This window comes from Moschus berezovskii, chromosome 3 (assembly GCF_049115385.1).
Source record: "Moschus berezovskii isolate FMDL1 chromosome 3, NW_MosBer_1.0, whole genome shotgun sequence".
NCBI lineage: Eukaryota > Metazoa > Chordata > Mammalia > Artiodactyla > Moschidae > Moschus > Moschus berezovskii.
This window is the reverse complement of record NC_142462.1, coordinates 45,506,245-45,531,158: the sequence shown is the minus strand read 5'-3', so window position 1 is coordinate 45,531,158 and position 24,914 is coordinate 45,506,245.

The following is a 24,914-nucleotide window of genomic DNA, read 5'->3' as shown; positions in this document are numbered from 1 at the left end:
TGAAGAAATTTAATTAGATTAGCTTTGAGATATATATATATATCCTTTTTTTTTTTTCTGGCTGAAGTGTTAATATTGGCTATGCTGGTAACAGGATTCCCACCTCAAAAAATAAAGTCTCCCCCCCCCCACCCAGTTCTCCACTTTAATAAAATTTATTTTTTGAGCTCTTAACCATGCTACTTCTCCCATCTTTTATGTTCAACAGGTATCTTCTCTGCTTCGTCAGACTGAAAGTTCTTAGAAAGAAAACCCCTCAATGTTCTGCCAGTGGCTTAGCAAATGTTCCCAAATAAACACTTGGACATTTTGTTTCTGTTAAAGTTGGAAGTGATGTCATTTTTCCTACCTGAGACTCTTCTATCCCTTCTCAGAGAAATTGCTGCATTGATCTCTCTATTCTAGTTCAATTTCTTTTTTTTTTCCTGCCTTTATTCCATTAGTATTTAAAAAAGGTTCCATTTAGAAAATAATGAAAGAACTCTCTTTTAGTTCCTTAACCCTCTCCAGCTATCTTCTTCATCATGATTCATAACAAAACAAGTTGAAAGAATTTTCTACACTTGCAATGAATTCTTTCTTAACCTCCCACCCACTTCTCAACCCATTGCAATCTGGCTTCTTCCTATCAATAATCTCATTGAAATTGCAGTTGCCAAGGAAATCAATGACTTCCCCAGCACTAATCAGAGGAACACTTCTTAGTTCTTATGTTGATTTAGTGCCTAGAAGTACTTGACAGTCTTGATGGCTCCCTTCTTGAAAACTTTCTCTATTTTGTTAAAAGACAAGGTGACCTTGGCATTCCTAGAAAAGCAACAAATAAAATCAAGCACTCTCAGCTACTCAGGAGCCACCTTAAAAGAAATGATTTTACTAATTGCCACTTCTCTTGGTGGGACACAATAACCACAGGAGATATAATTGCTACTTCTGGAATATAATGAGAGCAGAGGTCCTAATGCCCACTTTCTTTGTAGAGAGAGTTTTAATCAGACAGTTAACTACCTAGGGCTTCCCACATGGTGCTAGTGGTAAAGAACTTGCCTGCCAGTGCAGGAGACATAAGAGACACGGGTTCAATCCCTGGGTCAGGAAGATCCCCTGGAGAAGGAAATGGCAACCCATGCCAGTGTTCTTCCCTGGAGAATCTCATGAACAGAGGAGCCTGGCGGGCTACAGTTCAAAGGATTTTAAAGACTGGGACATGACTGAAACAACTTAGCATGCAACTCCCTAGGAGGTGAATCAGTTTTAAAAGAAGTATGCTGCAGCTGCTGCTGCTAAGTCACTTCAGTCGTGTCTGACTCTGTGTGACCCCATAGATGGAAGCCCACCAGGCTTCCCCATCCCTGGGATTCTCCAAGGAAGAACACTGGAGTGGGTTGCCATTTCCTTCTCCAATGTGTGAAAGTGAAAGTGAAGTCGCTCAGTTGTGTCCGACCCTTAGTGACCCCACGGACTGCAGCCTACGAGGCTGCTCCAGCCATGGGATTTTCTAGGCAAGAGTACTGGAGTGGCAAGAAGTATACATATCCTTTTTGACTCACAGACTTAAGAAACGAATTTATGGTTGCCGGGGTGGGGGGAGAGAGAGAGTTAGGGAATTTGGAAAGGTCATGTATACACTGCTATATTCAAAATAGATAACCAACAAGGACCTACTGTATAGCATGTGAAATTCTACTCAATGTTATGAGCCAGCCTGGATGGGAGGGGGATTTGGAGGAGAATGGATACATGTATATCTATGACTGAGTCCCTTTGCTGTTCACTTGAAACCACCACATCATTGTTAATTGGCTATACCCCAATACAAAATTAAAAGTTTAAAATTTGAAAAAAAAAAATTAAAAAAATAAAAGAAGTATACTCTTTTCATTTTGTTCAGGGCAAATAATACCTCACATTTTCTGTCTATAAAGCAAGCTAATTAGAAAAGTGAATGGGATCTGCAAATAAAATTCCTGACCACCATATTGATATGATAGTCTTTAAAAAAAAGAAAAAAACAAACCTTGAGCCCCAAGGAATTAATTAAAAGTGGATTATAATAAAGAATACCAGGGCTAGATAGGTCTTCTTTGGCAAATTATTTTTATAACAATTAGCTAAACTCCAATAATTCTACTATACACTAGCATCCTTTTTCTCATTGCTCATTTGTAAGTAGAACATTTTCTAGTCAAATTCATTAATTTATTAAAAAATATTACTGAACAAAATTTCTCAGTGAAGGTACCTTGTGATTTCTTTTTATATAAATATATTCTAAAGAAGTGGCACTGATACCAAAAAATAACTAACACAATTTCAATTAGATTCTAGATAATGATTTGCCATCCTTGTTAAGTTTGTTGGATGAAGACTTTGGTTTTAGCTCCACAGCATTACAGAGAATTTTATCAATGCAATAAACATAGACGTTACTGTCTAGACTTTATGTCATGTATGACCTGACAGCACACACGATAATACATTGATACTAGAGAAAAGTCTAATTTTTAAATATTACCTGCTAGCTATCATAGAAAACTTGGCTAAAAGTCAAGGTAAGTATTACTTATAATATATGGTAAGACCAGTTCTGTTTTTTTGTGCATAAATTAACAAAATATTTGATTATTACCTGGCAGCACTTTCTACTGAGTTTTTATTAAATGGGTTCAAAATTGAAATCTTTTGGATCAGTTATTTCATAACTGGGCAAATTATTCTTATAACACAGTAAATGGTACAGCTAACCATAGCTATTTCAAGTCTTGAAAGATGATGCTGTGAAAGTGCTACACTCAATATGCCAGCAGATTTGGAAAACTCAGCAGTGGCCACAGGACTGGAAGAGGTCAGTCTTCATTCCAATCCCAAAGAAAGGCAATGCCAAAGAATGCTCAAACTACCGCACAATTGCACTCATCTCACACGCTAGTAAAGTCATGCTCAAAATTCTCCAAGCCAGGCTTCAGCAGTATGTGAACCGTGAACTCCCATATGTTCAAGCAGGTTTTAGAAAAGGCAGAGGCACCAGAGATCAAATTGCCAACATCCGATGGATCATGGAGAAAGCAAGAGAGTTCCAGAAAAACATCTATTTCTGCTTCATTGACTATGCCAAAGCCTTCGACTGTGTCGATCACAATAAACTGTGGACCATTCTGAAAGAGATGGGAATACCAGACCACCTGACCTGCCTCTTGAGAAACCTGTATGCAGGTCAGGAAGCAACAGTCAGAACTGTACATGGAACAACAGACTGGTTCCAAATAGGAAAAAGTGTACGTCAAGGTTGTATATTGTCACCTTGCTTATTTAACTTATATGCAGAGTACATCATGAGGAACGCTGGGCTGGAAGAAGCACAAGTTGGAATCAAGATTGCCGGGAGAAATATCAATAACCTCAGATATGCAGATGACACTACCCTTATGGCAGAAAGTGAAGAGGAACTGAAAAGCCTCTTGATGAAAGTGAAAGAGGAGAGTGAAAGTTTGGCTTGAAGCTCAACATTCAGAAAACAAAGATCATTGGCATCTGGTCCCATCACTTCATGGGAAATAGATGGAAAAACAGTGGAAACAGTGTCAGACTTTATTTTTTTGGGCTCCAAAATCACTGCAGATGCTGATTGCAGCCAGGAAATTAAAAGACGCTTGCTCCTTGGAAGGAAAGTTATGACCAACCTTGATAGTATATTAAAAAGTAGAGACATTACTTTGCCAACCAAGGTCCGTCTAGTCAAGGCTATGGTTTTTCCCGTGGTCATGTATGGATGTGAGAGTTGGACTGTGAAGAAAGCTGATCGCCGAAGAATCAATGCTTTTGAGTTGGAGAAGACTCTTGAGAGTCCCTTATACTGCAAGGAGATCCAACCAGTCCATTTTAAAGGAGATCAATCCTGGGTGTTCATTGGAAGGACTGATGCTAAAGCTGAAACTGCAATACTTTGGCCACCTCATGCGACGAATTGACTCACTGGAAAAGACTCTGATGCTGGGAGGGATTGGGGGTGGGAGGAGAAGGGCACAACAGAGAATGAGATGGCTGGATGGCATCACCGACCCTGTGGACATGAGTTTGAGTGAACTCCGGGAGTTGGTGACGGACAGGGAGGGCTGGCATGCTATGATTCATGGGGTCGTAAAGAGTCAGACACGACTGAGCGACTGAACTGAACTGAACCATATTATTAAATTCTATACCTTGAAATAGATATATCTTTACTATTATGTATACTAAAGAAAGATACAGTGGTTATATAAGATGTACATAATATATAACCCATAAATGCAGACTGAGGATTCTGAAAGCCCAAGGATCTGAGGGCTTTAAAACGTAAAACTGAGGACTTTCCTGGAGGCCCAGTGGATAAGAATCAGCCTGCTAATGCAGGAGATGCAAGAGACATGGGTTTGATTCCTGGTCAGGATGATTCTCTGGAATAGGAAATGGCAATCCAGTCCAGTATTCTTGCCTGGAAACTTCCATGGGGAGAGGAACATGGTGGACTGCAGCTGAGTAAACACACACAGTGGGATAGATTTCAGAGCACAACCATTTAAGTGACCTCTGCTGTAAGTGCAGTAACTGAAAACCATACAGCCTAAACAGCTGCTCAGTTTCATTAAATGGGCAAAGCAGGAGTAAACTGAGAAGGCAGTGGCACCCCACTCCAGTATCTACCTGGAAAATCCCATGGACGGAGGAGCCTGGTAGGCTGCAGTACATGGGGTCTCAAAGAGTCGGACACAACTGAGCGACTTCACTTTCTCTTTTCACTTTCATGCATTGGAGAAGGAAATGGCAACCCGCTCCAGTGTTCTTGCCTGGAGAATCCCAGGGACAGGGGAGCCTGGTGGGCTGCCATCTATGGGGTCGCATAGAGTCGGACACGACTGAAGTGACTTAGCAGCAGCGGCAGCAGCAGCAGGAGTAAAACACATTGTTTCCTATTTTAGTACACTTCCATATCTCTGAACAGGCGACCATTCTCATACATATTCCTGCTGCTGCTAAGTCACTTCAGTCGTGTCCAACTCTGTGCGACCCCATAGACAGAAGCCCACCAGGCTCCCCCGTCCCTGGGATTCTCCAGGCAAGAACACTGGAGTGGGTTGCCATTTCCTTCTCCAATACATATTTCTAGGTAAATTCTTTTTCTTCTGCTAAATTTATGTTTGTTCATAATATTTATACATGTTGAGGTGGAGGGTAGTAACAGATTCAATACAAATAAAAGCAGCAGGAAGTGAAAAAAAAGGGAAGCCCTTGCACAAGTGTAACTAATGATCCAGTGTTTGAAATTTCAAAGTGAACTACATGTCACATGAGTGAGAGGGTCACATCATCAAATGACAGAGGCCAGTGTACTTCCTGTCCCGATGGTAATACAAATGACATCTAAGTAAGTAAAACTCTGGGTCATGTTTTGCTCTGAATTTTAAGAATGGCATCAAGAGCAAATCACATGAAGGCTAAAATACTTCATGTGTTCTCTGTTTATTGATTTTTATGTTAAGCACACAATGACATATGGTGAAGGGGGGTTATAGTACCATTTTCTTATTTACTTACCTTGGGGTCTAACAGTACAGATTTTCTTTACAAATACATTTCTCTGAGTCATTTGTATAAATATACTTTACAACATTATAAAAAAGACATCTGTTTTAGGTTTTTTTTTGAGGTTTTTTTTCCTTTGAGGTATTTGTTGCTTTCAAATATCAGGGGAAATACTCAAAATCAATTATATTTCATTGCAAGACATAAAAGGACAAAAGATCTTCTGCATGGTTTCAGAGTGCAGTGATTTTTCTATAGCAATGCTGTATGGCCTCTTTTGATCTGGTCATGTATAAATTAAGACTGAAATTCCATTACATATTTCTCTGTATTTCCTAGTCCAACCATACTGAACCACTAAGTTATTATTTAAGTTGTACTTTGCTAAGCACTTTACATACATAATATGAAACTTAAAAAACTCTATGATAGAGGTATTATTATATGACCATTTCACTGCAGAAGGAACAGAAATCTAAACAAAATCAGGCAAGGCTGCAGTATCACTGTTAGTAACAGATGCAAGAATTCCAATCTCCATGTGATCCCAAACCGACAGAATGTGGTCCACTGGAGAAGGGAATGGCAAACCACTTCAGTATTCTTGCCTTGAGAACCCCATGAACAGTATCAAAAGGCAAAATGATAGGATAGTGAATGAGGAATTCCCCAGGTCGGTAGGTGCCCAGTATGCTACTGGAGATCAGTGGAGAAATACCTCCAGAACGAATGAAGGGATGGAGCCAAAGCGAAACAAATACCCAGTTGTGGATGTGACTGGTGATAGAAGCAAGGTCCGAAGCTGTAAAGAGCAATATTGCATAGGAACCTGGAATGTTAGGTCCATGAATCAAGGCAAATTGGAAGTGGTCAAACAGGAGATGGCAAAAGTGAACATAGACATTCTAGGAATCAGTGAACTAAAATGGACTGGAATGGGTGAATTTAACTCAGATGACCATTATATCTACTACTGTGGGCAGGAATCCCTTAGAAGAAATGGAGTAGCCATCATGGTCAACAAAAGAGTCCGAAATGCAGTACTTGGATGCAATCTTAAAAACGACAGAATGATTTCTGTTCGTTTCTAAGCCAAACCATTCAATATTACAGTAATTCAAGTCTATGCCCCAACCAGTAATGCTGAAGAAGCCGAAGTTGAACGGTTCTATGAAGACCTACAAGACCTTTTAGAACTAACACCCAAAAAAGATGTCCTTTTCATTATAGGGGACTGGAATGCAAAAGTAGGAAGTCAAGAAACACTTGGAGTAACAGGCAAATTTGGCCTTGGAGCATGAAATGAAGCAGGGCAAAGGCTAATAGAGTTTTGCCAAGAGAACACACTGGTCACAGCAAACATCCTCTTCCAACAACACAAGAGAAGACTCTACACATGGATATAACCAGATGGTCAACACCGAAATCAGATTGATTATATTCTTTGCAGCCAAAGATGGAGAAGTTGTATACAGTTAGCAAAAACAAGACCAGGAGCTGACTGTGGCTCAGATCATGAATTCCTTATTGCCAAATTCAGACTTAAATTGAAGAAAGTAGGGCAAACCACTAGACCATTCAGATATGACCTAAATCAAATCCCTTATGATTATACAGTGGAAGTAAGAAATAGATTTAAAGGTCTAGATCTGATAGATAGAGTGCCTGATGAACTCTGGACGGAGGTTGGTGACATTGTACAGGAGATAGGAACCAAGACCATCCCCATGGAAAAGAAATGCAAAAAAGCAAAATGGTTGTCTGAGGAGGCCTTACAAATAGCTGTGAAAAGAAGAGAAGTGAAAAGCAAAGGAGAAAAGGAAAGATATAGCATCTGAATGCAGAGTTCCAAAGAATAACAAGGAGAGAGAGATAAGAAAGCCTTTCTCAGCGATCAATGCAAAGAAATAGAGGAAAACAACAGAATAGGAAAAACAAGAGATCTTTTCAAGAAAATTAGAGATATCAAGGGAACATTTCATGCAAAGATGGGCTCAATAAAGGACAAAAATCGTATGGACCTAACAGAAACAGAAGATATTAAGAAGTGGTGGCAAGAATACACAGAAGAACTGTACAAAAAAGAGCTTCACAATGAAGATAATCACAATGGCATGATCACTCACCTGGAGCCAGACATCTTGGAATGTGAAGTCAAGTGGGCCTTAGAGAGCATCACTACGAACAAAGCTAGTGGAGGTGATGGAATTCCAGTTAAGCTATTTCAAATCCTGAAAGATGATGCTGTGAAAGTGCTGCACTCAATATGCCAGCAAATTTGGAAAACTCAGCAGTGGCCACAGGACTGAAAAAGGTCAGTCTTCATTCCAATCCCAAAGAAAGGCAATGCCAAAGAATGCTCAAACTACCGCACAATTGCACTCATCTCACATGCCAGTAAAGTCATGCTCAAAATTCTCGCTTCAGCAGTATGTGAACCGTGAACTTCCAGATGTACAAGCATGTTTTAGAAAGGGCAGAGGAACCAGAGATCAAATTGCCAACATCCGCTGGATCATGGAGAAAGCAAGAGAGTTCCAGAAAAACATCTATTTCTGCTTCATTGACTATGCCAAAGCCTTTGACTGTGTGGATCACAATAAACTGTGGAACATTTTGAAAGAGATGGGAATACCAGACCACCTAACTTGCCTCTTGAGAAACCTGTATGCAGGTCAGGAAGCAACAGTTAGAACTGGACTTGGAACAACAGACTGTTTCCAAATAAGAAAAGGAGTACGTCAAGGTTGTATATTGTCACTCTGTTTCTTTAACTTATATGCAGAGTACATCATGAGGAACGCTGGGCTGGAAGAAGCACAAGCTGGAATCAAGATTGCTGGGAGAAATATCAATAACCTCAGATATGCAGATGACACCACCCTTATGGCAGAAAGTGAAGAGGAACTCAAAAGCCTCTTGATGAAAGTGAAAGAGGAGAGTGAAAAGGTTGGCTTGAAGCTCAACATTCAGATAACAAAGATCATGGCATCTGGTCCCATCACTTCATGGGAAATAGATGGGGAAACAGTGGAAACAGTGTCAGACTTTATTTTTTTGGGCTCCAAAATCACTGCAGATGCTGATTGCAGCCATGAAATTAAAAGACACTTACTCCTTGGAGGGAAAGTTATGACCAACCTAGATAGCATATTAAAAAGCAGAGACATTACTTTGCCAACCAAGGTCCGTCTAGTCAAGGCTATGGTTTTTCCAGGGGTCATGTATGGATGTGAGAGTTGGACTGTGAAGAAAGCTGAGCGCCAAAGAATTGATGCTTTTGAACTGTGGTGCTGGAGAAGACTCTTGAGAGTCCCTTGGACTGCAAGGAGATCCAACCAGTTCATTCTAAAGGAGATCAGTCCTGAGTGTTCATTGAAAGGACTGATGCTAAAGCTGAAACTGCAATACTTTGGCCACCTCATGCGACGAGTTGACTCACTGGAAAAGACTCTGATGGTAGGAAAGGTTGGGGGCGGGAGGAGAAGGGGACAACAGAGAATGAGATGGCTGGATGGCATCACCTACTCGATGGACATGAGTTTGAGTGAACTCTGGGAGTGGTGATGGACAGGGAGGCCTGGCGTGCTGTGATTCATGGGGTCGCAAAGAGTCAGACACGACTGAGTGACTGAACTGAACTGAACTGATATAGCTTACTACTCACTTCTCATAATCCACCATGCTGTTTAACACACTCATGTCTTTACATACTCAATTTCCCTAACTAGAAATATCTTTATTCTTGTTCATCAGAAAAATTCCTGTATATCCTTCCATTGAAGTCACAGATCAAGCTTTTCCGGTCACTTCATTCTCCACCATGATACTTAACACAGGAAGCTGTAATTGCTTGATTTTCCTTGGGGTCTGAGTTCCGTGAGAGTAGAGATCACGTATTATACATCTTTGATAATACAGTCTATCACAGAGCTTAGATCTGGAAATGCAACATAGAATAAACACCCACAAGAACACGGCATCATTATGCATCTCTGACACTAAACTCTACTGCATAAAGAATGGCTGCTATACTTCATAAGTGAAATATTTTCTTGTTAGCTCACTGAACTCATAATTAAATCCTGTAAATATTAAAACTGTTCTTTACACTTCCTCTTTTCTTCCCCTTTTCTTTTCCTTTTTAATTTTAGGTGCAAACAATGTAATTTAACCCTATTGAATCAACATGGTGGGAGATTTGAGAACAGTTTTTCTGAGATATCAAACTGGTCCCTGTTGGGAAGTGGGCCTGTAAAGGCAGAGAACTCCATGCACTAGCTGCCTTCTCTCTTTTTTGCTTCTCATCAACTTCTTACCCTATAAATCTCCTAAGGCCCTGCCTTCAGCTTAGGATGGCAATAAATAACCACTTGATCCTTTTCTACTCTGGGAAGAGTGACAAGGGAGGAGAGCTCATGGGGCTTAAGGGCTGGATAATGAGGCCTGGAGGAACAGGAACCTCTGTGGTGATCACAGCACCAGAGGTCGTATCAAAAATTATACTTCTCATGCTGGAACAATTAGTCTCCTGTTAACATATGTTTTGTACATTATGTTAAAAGGATGCCCATATCTAGCCAAGATCTTATACAAAGTTGCCCTTTGTATTAGTTTTTGGGCTCCAGAATGTGGGAGTAGGAGATAAGATAGCAAATCCCTACACGCTCACAAAATATTCCTTACTCTACTAGGTCTCCTCCTCTAAAAACTGCCCAAACTGGCTGGTCATTAGAATCACCTGAGAAGTCATCTTAATTCTAATTCAGAACATAAATATTGATGCTATGGAAACTTTATTTTTTAAATAAAGCTTCCCAATATTCTGGTAATGTTATAGGTTTGGAGGCATTGTCTTATATCCTGAGAGCAACCAAAATATCAGTGTTTACTACTTCTATCCCCTATATTAAAACATACTTCTTCCATCATTTATTCTGAGACACTATGTCTCTTGAATTATGTTAGTAATAAGGATATAATTTGTGGTGAGAATACTGAAGTGGTTTGCCATAGTAGACCACGTTTTATCAGAACTCTCCACCATGATCAACCCATCCTAAGTGTCCCTGCATGGCACGGCTCATAGTTTCACTGAGTTAGACAAGGCTGCGATCCAAGTGGTCAGTTTGGTTAGTTTTATGTACATGTGGTTTCCTTTTTGGCTGCCCTCTGATGGATAAAGATAAGAGGCTTATGCATGGACGCTAGGTGGTCCTCAGAAGTTGGAAAGGGAGTTCAAGGAGATGGGTTAGATGTGGCTCTGGGCACCTCCTCGGGGTCACGGCTACTGCCATCATGATGAGTATAGTGAAGCTGCCACTCTGGAGGATCTGTGAGTGTCTAGGAGCCTCTGATAGAGGTGTGGATCCAAGAATACTTAGTATTCTTGAGAACCCCATGAACAGTACTTTTAAAAAAGCAAAAAGATATGATACTAAAAGATGAACTCCCCAAGTTGGAAGGTGCCCAATATGATACTGGAGAAGAGTGGAGAAATAGCTCCAGAAAGAATGAAGATGCTGAAACAAAGTGAAAACAACGCTCAGTTGTGGATGTGACTGGTGATGGAAGTAAAGTCCAATGTTGTAAAGAACAGTATTGCATGTTACTGTTGGAACACAGCATGAAATGTTAGATCCATGAATCAAGGTAAATTGGAAGTGGTCAAACAGGATATGGCAGGAGTGAACATCAACATTTTAGGAATCAGTGAACTAAAATGGACTGGAACAGGAAAATTTACTTCAGATAACCATTATATCTGCTACTGTGGGCAAGAATCCCTTAGAAGAAATGGAGTAGCCCTCATAGTCAACAAAAGAGTACAACAAATGCAGTACTTGGGCACAATCTCAAAAATGACAGAATGATCTCTGTTTGTTTCCAAGGCAAACCATTCAATATCACAGTAGTCCAAGTCTATGCCCTGACCAGGAATGCTGAAGAAGCTGAAGTTGAATGGTTCTGTAAGACCTACAAGATGTTTTAGAACTAACACCCCCAAAAGATGTCCTTTTCATTATAGGGGACTGGAATGAAAAAGTAGGAAGTCAAGCAATACCTGGAGTAACAGGCAAATTTGGCCTTGGAGTACAAAATGAAGCAGGGCAAAGGCTAATGGAATTTTGCCAAGAGAATACACTGGTCACAGCAAACACCCTTTTCCAACAATACAAGAGAAGACTCTACACATGGACATCACCAGATGGTCAATACCAAAATCAGATTTATTATATTCTTTATGCCAAAGATGGAGAAGCTGTATACAGTCAGCAAAAATAAGACTGGGAGCTGACTGTGGCTCAGATCATGAACTCCTTATCACTAAATACAGACTTAAATTGAAGAAAGTAGGGAAAACCACTAGACCATTCAGGTATGACCTAAATCAAATCCCTTACTATTATACTTACCTGGTATAAGAGGAAATCATGATACACTACAGAAGGCATGTCCTCACAAAGAAGATGATATTTAGCTAGGCTTTGAAGAATGGGTAGATTCTAAATAAGTATACTGAAGCAGAAGAAAACAGTAAAGTTTGGGAACATGATATGAGAGTCATATTTACATGTATTTATTATCTTAAATTCAGTGATAGTCCAATTAATAGTTTTCAGATTAAAAAAAAAAAGAACACCTGATTAAATACTGCTTCTTTGTGTGGTTAAAAGTAATCAATCTGGACTAAAAACATTGTAACTGTTTTAGATTCCAAATGACTTTCAGGCCTCTAAATTACATCCAATAGAAGATTTAGTATATGTGTTATTTCATTGTAAGGAAAAGTAATGAGAGAAAAAAAAATACTGTAAATAGACATACACAGAAGAACTGTGTGTGGCTGGCAGATTCTAGTGTTTATAAAAGTAGACATTTAATTGGTGAAACTCTTTGCAGAGATAAAAAGAAAAATTGAATCAGGGAGGTTCATAGGAGATCCTCCTTTGACATTTGCTTGGAAATAGGTATTGTGAAATTTCAGTACCTTATGAGTATAACATAATTAGTAAGATTAAGCATTTTCTATACAGTCAATAGATATAACTTCTATGTCAACAATGAAAATATAAATATGGCACAACAAGAAACAGATAGTTGAAACAGAAGCCTATGAGCTACATATCTGAGTAAAAATAGAAAACGCATTTAACGAGGGAGACTAGTGATGTTTGTTGGAAGAATTGTTCTATACTTTTATCCCAATTTTAACTGTAAAACACTCTCATTTTAAAAAAGACACACACATGCAAATAAGACATAAACATACAATATTAAAATATTTTCTTATATTCTTTAAATTGAGCTCCAGTTAATATCAGATTATCATTACTTATATTTAGTACCTTTTCTGAGAACGAGCTTCCTTTGCACATGTAATTTATACATCACTCAAAGAGAATTCTAGGCTTTTTAATAATAATTTATGTTGCTCTTGGTGATACAACAAACACTGAATTCTTAATAAAGACCTTTCTTGACTTTAATAGTTGCCATAAAAATTAGGAATACTTTAGTTACTTGTGTCCCACTTTTAAGTCATTCCTTCACAGGTATTAAAAATAAATCTGTAAAGCAATCACAGTCAAAACTATTATGTTTTTCTCTTGAAATCATTAGATCTAGTTGTTCCTAAGAGGGAAAGGGAGCTGGAATGAACTTCAAAGGATGGAGCACGTCTGACATATATATATGTACTACCAAGACTCCCTGTGGTTTTAAAAGAAATTTTAATGGCTGGTATTAATTCTTGACAGTTTTATTTCTAATGTCATCTGGTTGACATAAAAGAGCCACTGTCAATTTAGAAAATGAGGAAAGTAAAATGAGAAAAGCAGTGTAATCTAGGAATGAAATCTAATGCACTTAAAGGTGGTTTTTTTTTTTAATTGAAAGGAAAAAAATAACTTGGTCTCTGAAAACACTGACTTTCCAAATTTCAAATTAATAGTAAATACGTATTTTACATCTTTTTCCCCTATTTTACATAAAAATGCAGTAATGCCTCTTTAGAAGCTCTCTTGTTGATGAAACATTTTATTTTTGGCACCTTTGATTACATGAGGTGATGTGCCTGACAAATAGATTTCAGTTTCTCTGACGTGCAAATAGAATCCATTTCTACTTTGCTCTTACACACTTTTTGCAAAATCATTAACAGTAAGTGAGGGTGGTCCGAGACACCTTAGGTTCACAATGAATAGTCAATGAAACAATATGGGTAGGTCATTTAATACAGTTGTAATCGATTGCTGCTGTTGCCTTTCTGGCCAAGCTGTTGTGCAGGAACAGATTTTTAATTAAATAAATAGCTGGGTCGACAGGCAGGTGCGCCTGGGCAAGCAACCTGCCCTGGGATTTGGTTTGCAGCAGTTGCTTGGCAACACAACACAGGCAGTCTCCGAACAACAGCTGCACCCTCTGTTAACAGCGAGCAGATGCTCACACCTCAGAGAATGGCTTCAGAAATAATGATTTGTGAAGAATAGTATATGGAGCTCTCTAATAAATAGGAAAAAAATACCCAAATGATAAAGGTCAAAGATATTCTGGTCTGTTATAATGAACATGAATTTGGATCTAGTGAAATTATCAGAAAGCAATAAAGACAAATATTATCACAGCTAAAAAATAAGCTTCTATTTTGTATGAGATAGAGTGAGAGGTTTTTCATATACATTATCTTATTGAATTCTCAAAAAAGGGGAGTGTGGCTTCATTTCAGCAGATGAGGCATGAAATTTCAGATAATTTAAATAACTTAAAAATGTAAAGATTTCACTATTATTTTAGTGTGCTAATTTAAAGTTGTGCTGAAAGTAGGAACTAAAGTTGGAATGTTTAACATATCACGAGAGAAAATACACAAAATATAGTAACTGTTACTACTAGCAACTGGTGGCCATGTCTGTTTATAATGACATTTCTCAAGCTGTGTCTATAGGCTCATGCTTGAATTTAATATAACCAAAAGTTTCAGTAATTTGATTTGCTATGGCCAAATTAAAAATAGTATAAAAAGAAGATCTGGAAATTCTTAATTTCTGTACTCATAAGGTTGTATAATTAGGTTGTGACAAACCAGAACCTCCTACTATTTTATTCTTATCTGATTATTCCGTGTCATGAACACATGGCTCCAATTTTAATGTTTCTCCTGGTACAAATTCAGTAGAAGGGAATCATTAGAGGGTTGTCTATTTGCATTTTGATAGAATTTTAAAATTGCTTCAACATTTATTTTAAAATTTATAAGATCTTTATTTTACAAGAGGCTTAACAATTTTTTTCAGGCAGTTTATGAATAACATTTTTCCAGTCCAGCATCCTATGCACATATGGGATATGAGGACCAAAGTACAGATATAAATTACATAATCACACAGAAAAACCTGTCTTCTTTCACTTCGGTGCCCATATGTACAATGTGTTCCTCTTTTCCCTTACCTTACAAGTAATGAAAGTTGAGTAATGAGGGAATGCTATAAAAATAGTTAGTCAAAATTTTCATTTTGAATGGTTTTCTTTAGAAAATAAAGTATATTTTCCTTCAAAGATATGTTTAAATATAAAAACACATCTTCACAAATTTTCTTTGATCATCCTAATATTTATCTGTGAACATTTGGATGAAAGATTTTGACTCATTTTCCCTTTCAAATCTTTAAAAATGTAAGTTATCAAAACAGCCTTTTATGCTTTATCACATTTTTGAATAGGTACAGTTCTTATAGAAGAAAATAAAAACAAAAAAATCCCACCCCAACAATTAAATATATAATTTTGTGCTACAGCAATAAGATTAATTTAATATAGAATAAGCATACTAAATTAATCCTAACTGGGTCAACAAATAAGTTTTGGGTAATCTAGATAGTAGTTATTTCCTATTCTTTTCCAAGACACAAACAAACATAATGAATGAGACAATATACATATGAAAAGTTGGATGCCCTTAAAATTAAATTCCTAAGAGAATAGTACTGTTTTTATTTTTTAAAGAGGGCAAGGTATACTGATTAGACACGTTGTTGAATTCCAGAAAAAAAAACCCACTCTCATTTATCCTTAAGACAGACCTACACAATGACTGTCATCCAAAAATCTTCAAATAATAAATGCTGGAGAAAAGGGAACCCTCCTTACACTGTTGGTGGGAATGTAAATTGGTACTATGTAGTCACTATGTAGAACAGTATGGAGGTTCCTTGGAACTAAAAATAGAACAACCCCGTGTGACCCAGCAATCCCACCCCTGGGTGTATACCCCAAGGAAACCACAATTCAAAAAGATACATGCACCCCAATATTCTTTGAAGCACTATTTGTAATAGATATAAAGCAACATGCTGCTGCTGCTGCTAAGTCACTTCAGTCGTGTCCGACTCTGTGTGACCCCATAGACGGAAGCCAACCAGGCTCCCCTGTCCCTGGGATTCTCCAGGCAAGAACACTGGAGTGGGTTGCCATTTCCTTCTCCAATGTGTGAAAGTAAAAAGTGAAAGTGAAGTCGCTCAGTCGTGTCCGACCCTTAGCGACCCCATGGACTACAGCCTACCAGGCTCCTCCATCCATGGGATTTTCTAGGCAACATAAATGTCCATCAACAGATGCATGGATAAAGAAGATGTGGTCATATATACAATAGAATATTAGCCATAAAAGTGAATGAAATAGTGCCATTTGCAGAGATGTGAATAGACTTAGAGGCTGTCATACAGAGTGAAGAAAAAAATATCATGTAATATCGCTTATATACGGAATCTAGAAAAATGATACAGATGAACTTATTTGCAAAAGCAGAAATAGAGACACAGATGTAGAGAATTTATGGTTACAAAGAGGGGAAAGAGGGGAAGGGTGGGATGAATTGGGAGATTGGGATTGACATAGATACACTGCTATACATGTGTGTGTTAGTCGCTTAGTCGTGTCCAACACTTTGCGACTCCATGAACTGTATAGCCCCTTAGTCTCCTCTGTCCATGGAGTTCTCCAGGCAAGAATACAGGAGTGGCCCTCAGAATGGGAGAAAATAATAGCAAACAAAGCAACTGACAAGGAATTAATATCCAAAATATACAAGCAACTCATGCAACTCAATACCAGAAAAACACAACCCAATCAAAAAGCGGGCAAAAGACCTAAACAGACATTTCTCCAAAGAAGACATACAGATGGCTACTAAACACAAGAAAAGATACTCAGCATCACTAATTATTAGAGATATGCAAGTCAAAACCACAATGAGGTATCATCTCATGCTGGTCAGAATGGCCATCATCAAAAAGTCTACAAACAATAAATGCTGGAGAGTGTGTGGAAAAAATTCAACACTCTTACACTGTTCATGGGAATGAAAACTGGCACAGCCACTATGAAGAACAATGTAGAGATTCCTTAAAAAACTGCCAATAGAACTGCCATGCGACCCAGCAATTCCACTGCTGGGCATATGCACCGAGGAAACCAGAACTGAAAGAGACACATGTACCCCAGTGTTCACTTCAGCACTGTTTATAATAGCCAGGATATGGAAGCAACTTAGATGTTCATCAGTAGATGAATGGATAAGGAAGTTGTGGTACATATACACAATGGAGTATTCAGTTCAGTTCAGTTCAGTCGCTCAGTCGTGTCCGACTCTCCGCGACCCCATGAAGCACAGCACACCAGGACTCCCTGTCCATCACCTACTCCCAGAGTTCACTCAAACTCATGTCCACAGAGTCGGTGATGCCATCCAGCCATCTCATTCTCGGTCGTCCCCTTCTCCTCCCGCCCCCAACCTTTCCCAGCATCAGAGTCTTTTCTAGTGAGTCAACCCGTTGCATGAGGTGGCCAAAGTATTGGAGTTTCAGCTTTAGCATCAGTCCTTCCAATGAACACCCAGGATTGATCTCCTTTAGAATGGACTGGTTGGATCTCCTTGCAGTGCAAGGGACTCTCAAGAGTCTTCTCTAACACCACAGTTCAAAAGCATCAATTCTTCGGCGCTCAGCTTTCTTCACAGTCCAACTCTCACATCCATACATGACCACGGGAAAAACCATAGCCTTGACTAATTACTCAGCTATAAAAAGAACACATTTGAGTCAGTTCTAATGAGGTGGATGAACCTGGAGTCTATTATACAGAGTGAAGTGAGTCAGGAAGAGAAAGACAAATACTGTATATAAACACATATATATGGAATTTAGAAAGACAGTACCAATGATCCTATATGCAGGGCAGCAAAGGAGACAAACATAAAGAACAGACTTCTGGATTCAGTGGGAGAAGGCAAGGATGGATGATTTGAGAGAATATCATGAAAACATGTATATTAGCATATGTAAAACAGATGAACATTACAGGGCAGGTCACCCAAAGCCGGTGCTCTGGGACAACCCCGAGGGACAGGGTGGGAAAGGAGGTGGGAGGGGGGTTCTGGATAAGGGGGGAGGGGCGTACATATACATGTGGCTGATTCATGTTGATGTATGGCAAAAACCATCACAATATTGTAATTATCCTCCAATCAATAAAATTAATCAATTAAAAAAAAAAAGAATCCTGGAATGGGTTTCCAGTATTTCCTCCTTTGGGGATCTTCCCAACCCAGGGATCAATCCCAGGTCTCCTGTATTGCAGACAGATTCTTTACCACTGAGCCACCTGGGAAAAGAGGTAACTAACAAGAACCTTTCTTTCGGATTGGAATGAAGACTGACCTTTGCCAGTCCTGTGGCCACTGCTGAGTTTTCCAAATTTGCTGGCATATTGAGTGCAGCACTTTCACAGCATCATCTTTCAAGATTTGAAAGAGCTCAACTGGAATTCCATCACTTCCACTAGCTTTGCTCATAGTGATGCTTTCTAAAGCCCGCTTGACTTCACATTCCAAGAAGTCTGGCTCTAGGTCAGTGACCACGTTATCATGATTATCTTGGTCGTGAAGCTCTTTTTTGTACAGTTCTTCTGTGTATTCTTGCCACCTGTTCTTAATATCTTCTGCTTCTGTTAGGTCCATACCATTTCTGTCCTTTATCGAGCCCATCTTTGCATGAAATGTTCCCTTGATAGCTCTAATTTTCTTGAAGAGATCTCTTGTTTTTCCTATTCTGTTGTTTTCCTCTATTTCTTTGCATTGATCACTGAGAAAGGCTTTCTTATCTCTCCTTGCTATTCTTTGGAACTCTGCATTCAGATGCTTATATCAGGCTTTAGCAATATGTGAACCATGAACTCCCAGATGTTCAAGCAGATTTTAGAAAAGGCAGAGGAACCAGAGATCAAATTGCCAACATTCGCTGGATCATGGAGAAAGCAAGAGAGTTCCAGAAAAACATCTATTTCTGCTTCATTGACTATGCCAAAGCCTTTGACTGTGTGGATCACAAGAAACTGTGGAACATTCTGAAAGAGATGGGAATACCAGACTACCTAACTTTCCTCTCGAGAAACCTGTATGCAGGTCAGGAAGCAACAGTCAGAACTGGACATGGACCAACAGACTGGTTCCAAATAGGAAAGGGAGTACGTCAAGGCTATATATTGTCACCTTGCTTATTTAACTTATATGCAGAGTATATCATGAGGAACACTGGGCTGGAAGAAGCACAAGCTGGAATCAAGATTGCTGGGAGAAATATCAATAACCTCAGATAAGCAGATGGCACCACCCTTATGGCAGAAGGTGAAGAGGAACTCAAAAGCCTCTTGATGAAAGTGAAAGAGGAGAGTGAGAAGGTTGGCTTGAAGCTCAACATTCAGAAAACAAAGATCATGGCATCTGGTCCCATCACTTCATGGGAAATAGATGGGGAAACAGTGTCAGACTTTTGGGGGGGCTCCAAAATCACTACTAATGCTGATTGCAGCCATGAAATTGACGCTTACTCCTTGGAAGGAAAGTTATGACCAACCTAGATAGTATATTAAAAAGCAGAGACATTACTTTGCCAACCAAGGTCCGTCTAGTCAAGGCTATGGTTTTTCCCGTGGTCATGTATGGATGTGAGAGTTGGACTGTGAAGAAACCTGAGTGCCGAAGAATTGATTCTTTTGAACTGTGGTGCTGGAGAAGACTCTTGAGAGTCCCTTGTACTGCAAGGAGATCCAACCAGTCCATTCTAAAGGAGATCAATCCTGGGTGTTCATTGGAAGGACTGATGCTAAAGCTGAAACTCCAATACTTTGGCCACCTCATGAGATGAGTTGACTCACTGGAAAAGACTCTGAAGCTGGGAAGGATTGGGGGCAGGAGGAGAAGGGGACGACAGAGAATGAGATGTCTGGATTGCATCACCGACTCGATGGACATGAGTTTGAGTGAACTCCGGGAGTTGGTGATGGACAGGGAGTCCTGGCGTGCTGTGATTCATGGGGTCGCAGAGAGTCGGACACGACTGAGCAACTGAACTGAACTAGAACCTACTGTGTAGCACAGGGAACTCATTATTCTGTGGTGAGCTAAATGGGAAGGAAATCTAAGAGAGGATATATGTATACCTATAACTGATGCACTAACACCACATTGTAAAGCAACTATACTTCAATAAAAATTAATTTTAAAAAATCTTCTAAGGAATTATGACTATAATTCAGCAGATGAGACATGAAACTTCAGAGAATTTCATTCACTTATAAATGTAAAATTGTCACTATTATTTTAGTGTGCTAACTTAAAATTGTGTTGAAAATAGGAAGCAAAAACAGAATGCTTAATACATTACAAGAGAAAATAATATAGTAACTGTTACTACTAGCAACTGGTAGCCTTGTCTGTTTGTAATGACATTTCTCATCCTGTGTCTATAGGCTGATACTTGAATTTAATATAACCAAAAGTTTCAGTACTTTGATTTGTTATAGCTAAATAAAATATAGTATAAAAAGGTCTGGAAATTCTTAATTTCTGTACTCATAAGGATGTATAATTAGGTTGTGACAAACCAGAACCTCCTACTATTTTATTCTTATCTGATTATTCCATGCCATGAACACATGGCCCCAATTTTAATGTCTGTTTTGGTACAAATTAAATAGAATGGAATCATTAGAGACCTGTCAATTTGTATTTTGGGAGAATTAAAGATTGCTTCATAATTTATTTTAAAATTTATAGGATTTGCATTTTACAACTAATACTCAACAACTCAACTTATTTGCTCATCAGTGTCACATGTGAATTGAGGACAAGGTATAAGAAACACCCTCTCCGATTGCTTGTTCAGGCATTTTTAGATTAAGTGGATCGTGTAGAGCTTTCTTCAGCATCAGAACCAGATCCTCTAGGTTATGCAGGTAAATTTATTAATAATTTGTAAGGGGATTCACTGTCCTCACAGTTAACCTTCTTCAAGGAGATCAATATGAATCCTTGACATATAAAACCAACAGAAAAAAATATAATATAATAAAGGACTTTATTATATAAGGTTTAAAATGTCTAATGTGAATAAGACTATCACTCCGAAAGAGAAAAGTGAAAATATGACTTTGTATTATAATTTAAGGAGTTCTGTGAGTATATCCTAATGCGAGGTAATGAGCATACTCTGGTATTACTGCTAAAAAGACAGTTCAGTTTAACCATAAAAAATGTAAGATAAAGTGAAATTGAGGGATATTTCCGACATAATCTACCAGCATCCTTCAAAAAAGGTCTTGAAATAAAAGAAAGACCAAAGAGTTATTCCAGACTTAAAGAAGATTACAAGGAAATTATAATTAAATTCAATGTGTGATCCTTGATTAGATCCTGGACTAGAAAAAAGACATCAGTGGGGGAGTTGAATAAGGTCTATGATTAGAAAACATGAATAGTATTGTATCAATATTAACTTCCTGATTTCTTTCATTTTACTGTGGTTTTATAAAATGTCAACATTTAAGAAATCCAGTGGATAAACAGGAATTTTTTAGGCTATTTTTGCCTAATTGTATATATGATTAATTTCAAAGGAAAAAATTTAAAAACTAGCTTCTAACATCAAGTCATTGTTGGATACAAGTCAATATCTATTAAGAAAGAGTCCTATATTAAGCTCTTTTTAGCATCAATATCAATTTCTTGGTAATGATGACTGATGTCACTAAGGATAAAAGGAAATGTATATATACATGTGGATTAAACCAGATTTTCTGAAAGTAAAATGGGGAGTTATAAGTATTGGTACAACAGGAGTAAACAGGGAGTGTTCAGAGCAAGCTGGAGTGTATGGTTATCCTATTTAGAGAAGAACTTTCTGGGTTTACTGAGAAACACACTGTAATAACAACAACTCATCCATCTTACCCATTTTTGTATTCCAACCACTTAGCATAGTGCCTTGCGTATACTAAAAAGCCAATACATGTTTATTGAATCACACAGAGGCTTGGCAAAGAAGTCAGCTTCCTATGGGGGGAAAATGGCATATTTTATCTGTTTCACAGTTTAATGTGGGACTGGCTGACTTTATTTACTGAGTTAGTAAACGAAGTTTAGGAAAATGTCTTTCTTACTCTATTATATTTTTAGAATTATTAACACCCTTGGTATTTATTACCACATATTGATAAAAATCCCAGACCCAGATGACCCTGTCAACTTAGCAGGAGCCTCAGAAAGAAAGGAATGAGCAGTAGAACATTGAGTAGAAATGCTACAAATTTCTGTGTTTTATTTTTTTTAAGGGTGTTTTTTGTTTTTTTTTTAAGAGGAAGCATAAGCAACGAGTCATTATTGAATAGAGAAACTACTTTGTAGAGGGCAATCTAATTGTTGAATGTGCCTGCTGGTAGTGCAAATGAGAAAATCTTTGAACACTACTAGTCCCCAAATTCTCTCTCATGACACATAAACAAAAGCCTCAATATTCAATCAAGCAATTCATTCAAAATCCAGTGCTGTGTCAAAAAGATGGCCAAATGCTACCTATTAAACTGTTACTATCTTTCAGTAATTAAGAATATGTTTTCCTATGTTTCCTCTTAGTAAAAAACATATTGTCATATATTTCTTTCTTTAATTAAATGTAATTAAATTTATTTCTAAATTAAAAAAAAGTAAAATATATTTATTTACTATATTTCTGTCTTTCACAAGTAATACCAGCAAATCTTTGGGCTGCTTTAGACTGCATGAAGACAACACAGTTCATACCCCCGGACAGGTTAGCATTCTCAGGCATGAATTCTATGTATAATTATTACTAATTTGAAGGAGTGGGTGCCACTTTACCCTCCCTGACTAAGAGTCTCAGATTAAGGAATAATTAATAAAGCTTACATAATTGTGATAACATTAAATAATGAGAATGGGCAAAGATTTTTTTTTTCTATTTTCACCATTTGAGCCAATAATGTTATATTCCTCTAAGTGTGAATATTTATTTATTTAAAATACAAAATGATTAATGGAAAGTCTGGGTGAGGATGGCAGGGTGTCATTAGACCATAGGAGCTTAGTAAAACCTTTACAAGAATTTAAAAATTTTATTTAGGAAAAGTCTCTTAAAAACACAATAAAAGAAATATAAGTATTTATACACTACTTGCTCAGATACTTAGTCATCTCCAACTCTTTGTGACCCTACGGACTGTAGCCCCCCAGGCTCCTCTGTCTATGGGATTTTTCAGGCAAGAATGCTGGAGTGGATTGTCATTTCCTCTTCCAGGGGATCCTCCTAACCGATGGATCAAACCCATGTCTCTTGAGTCTCCTGCATTGGCAGGCGGATTCTTTACCACTAGTGACACCCGGGAAGTCTGTTTAGACACTGCTGCTGCTGCTGCTGTGAAGCTTCAGTCGTGTCCGACTCTGTGCGACCCCACAGACAGCAGCCCACCAGGCTCCCCCATCCCTGGGATTCTCAAGGCAAAAACACTGGAGTGGGTTGCCATTTCCTTCTCCAATGCATGAAAGTGAAAAGTGAAAGTTAAATCGCTCAGTCTTGTCCACTCTTAGCGACCCCATGGACTGTAGCCCACCAGGCTCCTCCATCCATGGGATTTTCCAGGCAACAGTACTGGAGTGTGGTGCCATTGCCTTCTCCAGTTTAGACACTAGGATTATATTTATCTGAACTATGAACATAGATTGCTTATCACAGACTCTAACTAAAAAATAAATTTTCAACCATATTTTTACATTTAAGAAAAATGGCTTCTCATTTCCCCAAGGAAAAAGAAATCAGAAAACAAGCTTAAATGTTTATTCTCTACCTTGAATAAGCAGATCTCTAACTGAAATTGATAGGAAAGGTAATATTTAAAGACACTTTTAAAGAGATGGGAATACCAGACCACCTGACCTGCCTCCTGAGAAATCTGTATGCAGGTCAGGAAGCAACAGTTAGAACTGGACATGGAACAACAGACTGGTTTCAAAATGGGGAAGAAGCATGTCAAAGCTGTATATTGTCACCCTGCTTATTTAACTTAATGCAGAGTACATCATGCGAAACGTTAGGCTGGATGCAGCACAAGCTGGAAACAAGATTGCCAGGAGAAATATCAATAACCTCATGTGCAGATAACACACCCTAATGGCAAAAAGTGAAGAACTAAAGAGCCTCGTGATGAAAGTGAAAGAGGAGAGTGAAAACGTTGACTTAAAACTCAATATTCAGAAAACTAAGATCATGGCATCTGGTCCCATTACTTCATGGCAAATATATGGGGAAGCAATGGAAACAGTGAGAGACTTTATTTTCTTGGGCCCCAAAATCACTGCAGATGGTGACTGCAGCCATGAAACTAAAAGATGCTTGCTCCTTGGAAGAAAAGCTATGACTGACCTAGATAGCATATTAAAAAGCAGAGACATTACTTTGCCAACAAAGGTCCATCTAGTCAAAGCTATGGTTTTTCCAGTAGTCATGTATGGATGAGAGAGTTGGACTATAAAGAAAGCTGAGTGCCAAAGAATTGATTCTTTTGAACTGTGGTACTGGAGAAGACTCTTGAGAGTTCCTTGGACTGCAAGGAGATCCAACCAGTCCATTCTAAAGGAGATCAATCCTGGGTGTTCATTGGAAGGACTGATGTTGAAGCTGAAACTCCAATACTTTGACCACCTCATGTGAAGAGTTGACTCACTGGAAAAGACTTTGATGCTGGGAAAGGTTGGGGGCAGGAGGAGAAGGGGATGACAGAGGATGAGATGGCTGGATGGCCTCACTGACTCGATGGGCATGAGTTTGAGTAAAGTTGGAGAGATGGTGATGGACAGGGAACCCTGGTGTGCTGCGATTCATGGGGTCACAAAGAGTTGGACATGACTGAGCGACTGAACTGAACTGGAAGTTGGAGTGGAGGGATGGCCAGAGACTGTTAATTATGCTACACAAATTTTCCAAGACATGAAGAATGGTCATTCACCA